Genomic DNA, 9,797 nt, shown 5'->3' with positions numbered 1-9,797 from the left:
ACACAATGAAATAGTAAATAACAAATAAAATTAAAGCTGCAAGCAACGATGAACGGGCCCTCGCACCCTTGTGCACGTTCAGGCGTGCTGGAGTGGAAGCGCTTGTATGACTTGCATGTAGATTCTTCAGGCCTGGACATTTAGCTGATGACCCCACCCACGACTCTCTGTATCAAACCATTCAAAAGTTACGGCAGAAAGTAGGAACCATCAGATATCGACCAATCAGAAGAAGGGGCGGGGCTAATTTTCACCAATTATGTTCAAGTACTCAATACCGAGTCCGATGACACCACCCACGAGTCTTTATATCAAACCATTCAAAAGTTATGGCAGAAAGTAGGAACTATCAAATATGGACCAATCAGATGAAGGGGGGGCGTGCTTTTTGGCGTCTAGCGTTGCCAGGGTAACGCTTTTGACTGAGAAAAGTAATGCGTGGTGTCGCAGGATGGAGACGCACATTTTGATGTATAACACACCTGGGTGCAGGTTACGGTTCGGGCCGTATTAACTGCCGAAGGAATGGCATAAATTGTGCCAAAATTACACGATTAATTCAAAATGACGACTTCCTGTTCGGTTTCGGCCATGGCGCCAAGAGACTTTTCTTTAAGTTGCGACATGATACAGGTGTGTACCAATTTTCGTGCATGTACGTCAAACCGTATTGTGGGGCTTGAGGCACAAAGTTTTCTAGGGGGCGCTGTTGAGCCATTAGGCCACGCCCATTAATGCAAACCATTAAATATCAAACCTTTCGCCAGGCCTGGCTTGCATGCAAAATTTGGTGACTTTTGGGGCACGTTTAGGAGGGCAAAAAGGCCCTAATTTCGTCAGGAAAATAAAGAAAGAAGAAAAATTCCTACAAACAATAGGGCCTTCGCACTGCAAGTGCTCGGGCCCTAATAAAATAAAATGATAAGAAAAGGTAAAATAATAAAAAGCACAAGTTGTTAAAAAGTAAGGGCAGTCCAAACCCACTTCCAAGGGGTGGGTTTGGAAGGGGGTGAAAATATGTATATGTTTGTTTGACATCATTGTGGATGCCACCGTTTATAATTTAAAAAAAAAGAAATATAAATAAAAACAATGGATCACAAAAAAAAAGGAAGAGCAGTAGAGTACGGCAGATAAGTATTTAATTTAAGAGTACGCTTCAGTAAACAGTAATGTTTTTAGCCCTGATTTAAAGGAGCTGACAGTTGGAGCAGACCTCAGGTCTACAGGAAGTTTGTTCCACCGGTGAGGAGCAGAATAACTGAACGCTGCCTCACCTTGCTTGGTTCTGGTTCTTGGGAACCACAACAAACCAGATCCAGATGAACCTCAGGGGTCTGGGAGCTTCATAGGAACTAACAGATCAACCATGTATTTTGGTCCAAGACCATTCAGTGCTTTGTAGATGAGCAGTAAGATTTTAAACTCTATCCTTTGACTCACTGGAAGCCAGTGTAGTGATTTCATGACCGGTGTAATGTGGTCCAGTTTCCTGGTGTTTGTAAGGACTCGGGCGGCAGAGTTCTGGATCAGCTGCAGCTGCCTGAACAACAAGATGTGCAATATCTGTCTACTCATACACATCCTACCTGCTTTTTTGCACAGTTTTTTTTTCTTTCTTGAAATGCACTACTTTTATTTTCATTCCAATGGATATACTGTTTATATTTTGTTATTATATTTTTTTTTTACTTTTTTTAACCTTTTGCTGCATGTGTGTTGTGTGTACTGCTGCTGCACAAAGAAAAAGAGTAAAAAATATATTAAAAAACACTACCGTATGTACACAAAACTTTGGAACCAAGTACGACATGGGTAAAATAAACAATAAATAAATACATTTTTATGCAATGAACCAACTACAAACCAACGTTTATGACATCATTCTTTCGTCTGGAAGTTACTAACTTCTAGTTCCAATGTATATACTGTTTATATTTTGTAATTATATATTTTTTACTTTTTTACCCTTTCGCTGCATGTGTGTTGTGTGTACCGCTAAAAAAAAGTAAAAGATATATTTAAAACAATACTAAGTACACGAAACTTTGGAACCAAGTGGGACATGGGTAAAATAAACAACAAAATAAATAAATAAAAAAAAAGTTTTTTTTTGTAATGAACCAACTACAAACCAACGTTTATGACATACAGTAATTCTTTCGTTCTTTTCATCTGGAAGTTACTAACTTCCAGAATTTACTAACTTCCAGAAGTTACTAACTTCCAGACAGCTCACAGTAGTGTTAGGATTTTATGAAATTGTTAAAAGTATGAGGGGTTTTTGTATAAGATTGTAACCTGATGGTTGCTCTCAGTGCTGAACCCCCTCCTGTTTTTATGACTAGACTGATTAGCTGAGTTCTTCTTTAGGTGAGGACGGTGAAGAGGAACGGATGTTTAAGATTGATTGATGGGTCCCCTCCTTTTTTTCTCTGGGTTTTGGTTGTCGTAGATCTTTGCTGGGTTGGCATGTCGGATTAGAGATAGAAAACAGAAAATATATGGCTGAAAGTGTGACATGTTTAAGTTTCTTTCCCTGCAGTTGGCCTCCCAGATAAAGTTCAACAGATAAGGTTCAAAAGATAAGGTTCTGCTCCTATAACGTACAAAACACCTCCCTTTTTTAGTACAAATATGACTGGATTGATGACCACAGTGTGCATTTCTCTCCTACCTACGTCACGTGGTTTGAGAAAAGTGTACCTCCGGCTGAAAAACATTGTGCATGAAAAAGCTTGTATTAACATTTTATTCTGTTCACTGGTTTTCTTATGGTGCACCAGACAAACGAACATGAGGATCTTTCAGTAGCAAACGGACAATAACAACAAGATGTGCAATATCTGTCTACCTCATACACATCCTACCTGCTTTTTTTGCACCGTTTTTCTTTCTTTCTCGTACTGCACTACTTTTATTTTCATTCCAGTGAATATACTATTTTGTAATTATATATTTTTTACTTTTTTACCCTTATGCTGCATGTGTGTGTTGTGTGTACTGCTGCTACACAAAGTGAATTTTCCCACTGAGGGAGGAATAAAGGAGAATCTAATCTCTAATCTAATCTAATCCCATAATTCTTTCATCTTGAAGTTACTAATTTACCACGTTGAAGCATTCGCACGTCTGTCCTGAAATGCAAGAAGCTGCAACTAAATCCTTAAACACAATAATTCGATCATGGAATGGAACATGTATGTGAACTACCATTTCCATGATACAGAATAAATAAATAAATTGAATTGAAATAATGGACAAGTTCACATAATACCGTGGGCTGCAACTACTTCACGATTTCACAACTGCAAAGCATCATAAATATGTGGAGTTGGGCAATTCCATGGTTGCGGATCAGTGGTTATAGGCTTGTCAATTTATAGCATTTTGTAGAAAAATCTTGGTGGTTTTATAAGTTGTTACTCCCCACGGTGGAGTAGTTAAGGTGACATAAATTATTACTGAGTGCTGTTATCCCGTTTTTATTTCTTTATTGTCATCAAGCAATAATTGACACTTTACCCAAATTTAGACTGCATGTGGGGGCACCAGTTATTACTGCCCTGCAGGTGTCAGCCCTTTGCTTTTGATGTGATATAAACTTGACTTTCAGGACTTTAGACTTTCAAGAAACTATCCAACCACCTTTATAATATTCTTGGGAAGTTTCTCTATCTGGATTGCAGCGTCACCTAGCGGACGGTACACAGGTGTTTGTCTTGTCTGCCTTCTCCCTCTCTTCCTACACATTATCTAGACTCCCATCTCCTGTTTGGTCTTATCTTTGTGTGTGTGATTGCTGTCACATGTCGCCTTTCTCATCAAGTTTAGCTCATCAACCACCATTGAGAATACTAAGTCAATCAAAAGCACCTAACTTCATAATTACACGTGGGAAAAAAGGTTTTCCCTGTCATCGTCTTTGGGTCTGTATATATTGAATTAATGGATGAAAGTATCACATTTCTTCCAAAAGCATTAATATAAGGATAAAAAAAGAAAAAAAATTGCAATATACAGTAAATGAAGTCATGTGGCTACTTTGTCTGAAATTAAAATTTGTTTGATCTGAAACATGCAAGTCTGACAAAAAGGCAAAATTAAAAGAAATCTGAGGTTGGGGTAAATCCTTTTTCACACTTACAGTATGTGTGAAGTATGACTGCTCTGAGTCGAGCAACGACCACCTGATTTCAGACAGTAGCTGTGTGTGCTATTGAGACGGGTGCTCCAAGAACTCCCAACAGAACTGTTGGGTTCCATCTGTTACGGAGGTTTTTGAAACATTTATTTTACATCAACAACCCTCTTAATTCCAAGGATGGAGCCAAATACCTTGAAACAAGATTTGTTTTCCTAATGTCTTTTCAAGTGCTCTTTGAATTAGTGCAACTCTGCAACCTGGAAAAAAAAGAAATTCAAACGCTTCCTAAAAGCTGAGAAGACAAGCTTTACAATACTTTACTGTAAATCATAAGCTGCATGCAACAATCGTGCAACAACAGTTCACAGAAACCTTTGAATACATATTTGATCCTGTTTATGTTTCCAGTTTATGTTGTCTTATATTTTGTTCATGTTGAATTTCTGTGTCAACTTAGTTTAAATGTCTGCAGACGGCTGTGCTGTTTTGGTGTTCGCAATCACCCAGATTCAGTTCCCCACATGCTATCTCATCTCCAAACCACATTTTGTCAACAAAATATACGCCAGAAATGACACAAGACATGATGCGATAAGGCAAGTAAAAAAGGACATTTGAAAACAGGCCGTGGGAAGAAACTAGAGGGGCAAAACATTTGCTTGTTGTGGTGAATGTTTTCTTGTTGCCATAGTGCCGCTTCTTCATGATGCACTTTTTTCAGTGCAGCAATCTGCAAATGTTGAATGTCACGTTGTCTGAACGTTGGTCTTAAAGAACCCAGGTCAACATTTGTATGCGCGCTCCATTTTCTAATGTGAACTGAAACATGGCTGGAATATGGGCATGCTGAAAACATGAGGGGTCATGTCTTTAGGAGGGCTTAACCCTCCATCTGACAATGATGACAACTATGAGATGCAGTACAGGCTACAATAATTAAGATCATGTTATCAATTGATAGATTAAAGAAGATTCTAGGGGCATGCAAACTCCACACAGAAAGACCACTGCTGGGAATCAGCAACCCTCTTCATGTGAGGTAATGGTGCGGTTGAGGAAATACAAGAATAAAATTGATTTTAAACTTTTGATGTCTGTTTTTAAAGCTCTTAATGGCCGCTCTCACCCTTGTATTTACCTGAGCTTTTAACTGTCCGTAATCCCAGTAGAGCTCTGAGGTCAATAAATCAACTTTTGCTCGAGGTCCTGAGGTCAAAACACTGGGGTGACCGAGCCCTCTCCATTGGCGCCCCCAGGCTCTGGAATGAGCTCCCTGCGGAGCTTGTTTCTGACCTCAGCATCTTCAAATCTAGGCTAAAAACCTACGTATTTAGGATGGCTTTTAACACCCAGTAGGGTGACGACACTTTTATCTTATTAGATTGTATTGTATTTTATTGTTTTTTCACTGTTCTTTCAATGTTTTTGATTGTTCTTACTTATCCTCCTGTTTATTTATTAACTTCTGTAAAGCACTTTGGTACATTGAAAGGTTATTCTAAAGTGCTGTATACTTCCCCATTTGTTTGAATGAGAAGGTGTGTCCAAACTTTTGGTCTGTACTATATGTATATATACATATACATACACATACATACACACACACACACAGTTGAGGACGATTTTATTAGCCCCCTTACAAAATAGTGCTTGTTTTCTAAGTGTTTTCCAAGTGATATTAACCAGAGCAAAATAAACTGAACACAGCTTTTTGTAGACCTCGTAGTTTTATTTTGGATGCCTACACTATTTTATATTCCACTCAGAAATGAAGATATTGTACAAAACACAAAAACTACCAGGGTCAAAATGATTAGCCCCCCACACCCTAATAGTCAATTGTGTATCCTTTTTGCTGTATTACTGCCTGCAGACGTTTGTTGTAGTTTACAACAAGTCTCTCACACTTCATTTGAGGAATCCTGGCCCATTCTTCTTTGGCAAATCTCTCCAGTTCCTCTAGATTTGATGGGTGCCTGGCATGGACATGTTTCTTTAGGTCACCCCACAGATTTTCTATTGGATTTAAGTCAGGGCTTTTTGCAGGCCATTCAATGACATTCACTTTGGTCGTCTGGAGATAGTTCTTCACCAAGAGGGAGGTGTGTTTAGGATCCTTGTCATGTTGGAAGATGAAGTGACGTCTCAGACCCAGTTTCACAGCTGACTGCCTAAGGTTCTCTTTCAAAATAGCCAAATATTCTTCTTTATTCATGATTCCATCCACCTTGACAAGATTTCCTGTTCCAGATGCACTGAAGCATCCCCACAGCATAATACTCCCACCACCATGCTTCACTGTGGGGATGGTGTTCTTTGGGTTGAATGCCTGTCCTTTTTTTCTCCAAACGTAAGCAGTGTCCCTGTGGCCGAAGAGCTCTAGTTTAGTCTCGTCAGACCATAAGACACGCTTCCAGTATGAATAATCTTTCTCCAGGTTGTGTCGAGCAGCCAGGTTGTCTGGCTTGAAGGTGCCTCTTCCTCAAAAGTGGGGTTTTTCTTGGTCTGCACCCTCATAGGTCATTCCTGTGCAGAGCTCTAGTTATGGTCTTCTTCGAGACAATGATTCCTGATGTGGCCAAGTCCTTTGCGAGCGCCTTGGAAGTTAATCTGGTGTCTCTAGACACGTCTCTCACCAGTTTCCTCCCCAGTCTCTCTGAAATCTTTCTCTTTCTACCTCTGCCAGGCTTGTTCTGCACTGTGTTGCTGTCTTTGGAGCGTTGAATGATGCCTCTCACTCCAGTCCTTGACACCTGGAAACGGTTGGATATCTTCGTATATCCCTCCCCTGCTTTGTGGGCATCTATAATTCTTATTCTGAGGTCCACACTGATCTCCTTTGTTTTTGGCATGTTGCTTCCTCAACTGCCAGCTCCATAGAATATGGATATGCAAATGGATATGGATGGATATGGATATGCAAATATAAATTGATAGTAATATTAAATAGACAGTCGTTAGCATGTCATTTAAGTTTATCTGAGCTCATATGTACATCATTTTAGTCCAAATGGTAAAATAATAAAATCAAATCATATGAATCTTAATTGCTCTTGATGACAACATGAAGGATTTGGAAATAAAGAACTGTGCCAAGCAAAGTTGGGGCTGCTGAAAGCTTGTAGAGGCCTCAACTCTTTTAAGTGAAATTCTTTCTTTGACCAGCAGGGGGCAGCCAATCACCACAACAACACAATCAGGCTGCAGCGCAGGTTGGGTGGGTTGCCTTTACGTTACTTTTCAAGGTCGAACATTGGACATTTCCTGACTGATTTAATGCATTTGAATCAGATCTGCAGCTTTTGATCACTTTTATGAGCAGTTTATCTGCAGGTCCTTTTAATGATTGTTGTTTTGCTAAAGCTTTGAAAGATATCTTTAGATGAATAGTGTAGGATTCAAATACACTTTACTGTTGAGACAAAAATAAAAACATCCCTTGTTTTGGCTTTATTACACAGACACATCTTATGGTCTAGGTACCAAAGTAAGTAAAGCTCAGTGGTCAAACATAAAATGTCTGTTTTGCTGAGTATGATTATATAGGTTATAAATTGAGTGTAAAAGGAGACATTATTGAAAGTATGCCAGACCAAAAGAGTTCAGCATTGTGAATTCATGTCAGTGCAATTTAACAATATTTGGCTGTCCCTGGTGCATAGGTGCATAGCATGCAAATTTTAATATCAATTAACAAGAAAAAATACTACGAAAGAAAATTATAATCAGAGAATTTATACAATTCTATTTTATATGGAATAAATAATGTGTAGCTGAACTGTAAGATAGACACAAAATATAAATATAAAAACCAGACTAGATTGACAATATATATCCACAGATTTAAAATAAAATGTATGAGATAAAAATGAGATAATAAGTCAAGTACAAAGAAAAAACAAAACAAAAAAACAAAGTCAAAGTGCTGACTGCTGGTGAGGTAGGTGCCCTGGTAAAGGATTCAAGTTTACAGGAGTTCAAGAGTTGGGGTTGTATGTGGCGTGCGTGTGCATGAAGGCTGATGTAGGTGACATGTACGTGTCTATGAAAGCGATGTAGGGACATGTAAGGTGGCTGTTAAGTGTTAAGGAGCTGTGGTAGTATTGTTCTTAGGGATGCAAATACCTGTGAAGTGAAACGGGTCCTGAAACATGACCACAGATGTAGTCTGTGCCAAGCCAGGCCAAGCCAGGCCAGCTGTTCTCCAGGGTTTTTCTGAGGCCTTTTCACCAGATCCTCTTTAATGAAGGTGAGTGCAGATAAACCAGGTGTAAGTGTGGACATGACCATCCCATTGCACTCACCGCTGTTGTTACCCTAAATTTGGCAGGATAGTCATTTATCTTTTTGCAACCCTTTAACCGTTTAACCTTTTAAAAGGTTTTCATTTTCTTCCTCAGTCACCTTTGTGTAGGGGTAGAGGCAGACTAAAGGATAGAGTTGGTTGGTATTGTGAATTGGTCTCAGGTTAATATGATTTTATCCCATATTTTTTACTGTTTGTCTTCATGGTCTCAGGCCAGATCATCATTTTTAAACCCTCTTAGATCTTTGCACAATCAGGCTTTGAAAATTCTTGATAGAAAGCCACAACGTTCCCATCATTGCCACATATTGTTAAAACTTAAAATTTTAACTTTGATAATTTAATCAGGTACTCCAATACCCACCTGGTACACGAAATCCTGCACGATGCTGCCCCAAAGGCCTATGTTCAGCTACGCTCTCAATCGACAAGTAGAGTGCTAAGGTTTGTCTCCAGGGGTGAGTGCAACGTTCCAATAAGGAAGTCCGCCTTTTCTCAATCAGCTTTTTCATATAAAGCTATGAAGGAATGGAATGGGCTCCCGAACAATCTAATGAACATGGCTGACTTCCATAGTTTTTCTACGGCCGTCAAAAAGTGGCTTTTGGATAGTCAGTCCTGTTCTCATTGACAATACTGGACGGGTAGACGGTACCCTTGTGGGTACCATCTGATGGCATTTGGATTTTCTTAATTATTTATCTTGTAGTAGTAGTAGTCTGTTTCTTGTATTTGCATTTTAATACTGTCATTATTGTAAATCCTAATGTGTACTATTTATGTTTGTCAAGGACTACAGATGGAAATTAGCTTGTGGCTAACTCTGGTGCAGCCATCTTTTTAATGTACCTGCACATTGTCCTTTAAATAAATAAATAAATAATCCTTCCTTATACATGGACATAGCCAGGGAGATTGTTATAAATCCAGGGAAGAGAAAGTTGGGTGAGCAGCATCAGAGCTAGTGACTTAAAGAAATCGAACAGGCCTCTGGAGGCGATTGTGCGACGAAGGATGCTTCATAAACTAAAGAAGATTGTGGACAACCCTGAGCATCCTCTTCGCAACACAGTTCCCTCCTGCTCACAGCAATAACTCTACAATGACTCTTTGAAGAGACTTAAACATGTTGAAGAAATTTGGCATTTCACCCCAAATCTCAGTCTTCTCTGGAGTAGCACATTGAAAAGTATCACCACAGTGAGGCAAAGGAACTACACTCTGCAGACAAGGAAGGCGCTCCAGTGTGTATAAACAGCTGTACATCACACAGAGGTAACTTATACTTGCAGGGACACACCAGGAGGGCTCACAACATAGTTAAAGCCAACGAACACATGAAAC

This window comes from Cololabis saira, chromosome 15 (assembly GCF_033807715.1).
Source record: "Cololabis saira isolate AMF1-May2022 chromosome 15, fColSai1.1, whole genome shotgun sequence".
Classification (NCBI taxonomy): Eukaryota; Metazoa; Chordata; class Actinopteri; order Beloniformes; family Belonidae; genus Cololabis; species Cololabis saira.
Note: the sequence above shows the minus strand (reverse complement) of the source record.